The sequence below is a fragment of the Polistes canadensis genome, unplaced genomic scaffold, assembly GCF_001313835.1.
Source record: "Polistes canadensis isolate GaletaPanama2010 unplaced genomic scaffold, ASM131383v1 scaffold_494, whole genome shotgun sequence".
Lineage (NCBI taxonomy): Eukaryota > Metazoa > Arthropoda > Insecta > Hymenoptera > Vespidae > Polistes > Polistes canadensis.
In genome coordinates, this window is record NW_014570041.1 from 27460 (window position 1) to 28693 (window position 1234).

Consider the following 1234-nt stretch of genomic DNA (forward strand, 5'->3'; position numbering starts at 1 on the left):
GACGATAAGACCCTAAGAATTTAAAAATATTAATTTAATATATTATAATATATATATATATATATTTTTTTTTTGCTCTCGAATCGGAATATGATTCTTGTTGTTTGTTTTTCCTTTTTCTATTCGATCGAATAATAATTGAAATGTATTTTTCCTTATTTTTTTTTTACTCACGTAAAATCTATGAGAATTTCTTTCGAGTGTTGTTTGTATTGTCTCTCAATGTTTTTTAAGGGTTGATATTATTTTTCCTTCTTCTTCTTTTTTGTATCTCTTTGTATCGCGTGTGTATGTATTTTTCATTGTTTATTTTATCGAAGAAAAAGAAATTTTGTTTGTAACCCTGTATGATATATGCTTTTAATATTTTTATTTGATCTCGTATAGAAAGAGATGAAAACACGAGTTCTTCTTGTTACGACGGTTCCTTTTCAATAAATCACGTGACAGTCTAATTTAACTGCAGTCATTATAGTTGTTACCGTGTCACTCTTTGAATGGTTTAGAGAAAAAAAAAAAAAGAAACAAACAAAAAAGGATCTCTATTGAGTCTTCAGTATGTAGATCATTAGAGCTAACAAAACGATCATATACAACTTTGAATCTGAACTCTGATAAACGGATGTCTAGTACAACATAGTTGAAACAAGTCAAACGGGTTTGAAATTTTAATATATTTATACTTATTTATCCTTATATATACGACGTATGTAATTTTTATCTTTTTTTTTTTTTATTGTTTTTATCGTTATTACAAATAAATATAAAAAAAAGCATTTGTATGAAAGAATATAAGAAAAAGAAAGAATTATTCATCGATTCAACGTTGCAAAATCGAACGTCCTCCAATTGTAAGTCCAACTATAGTCTTTGACTTCTGCGAAATGATATTACGTGTCAATAATACTTACATATGGAAATTATAACAACTAAAGAGAGAGAGAGAGAGAGAAAGAAAGAAATAAAACAATAAGCATTTACATTTTTAATTGTATTCCTTCGATTAACAAGGAAACACATTTTCGTGATTAACTTATTTAAAATGTAAAACTTAAATGGTACTCTTCTTTTATACTTATATACTTAACTTTGATTATAGATACAAATTATTATCACACACACACACACACTAGAGATCATTATTATATTTAATTATTTATTTATTTTATTATTGTTCTTGAATTTGAAAAAATCTTATATAATCTTTCGAAGTTTCTTTTTATTATTTATTATA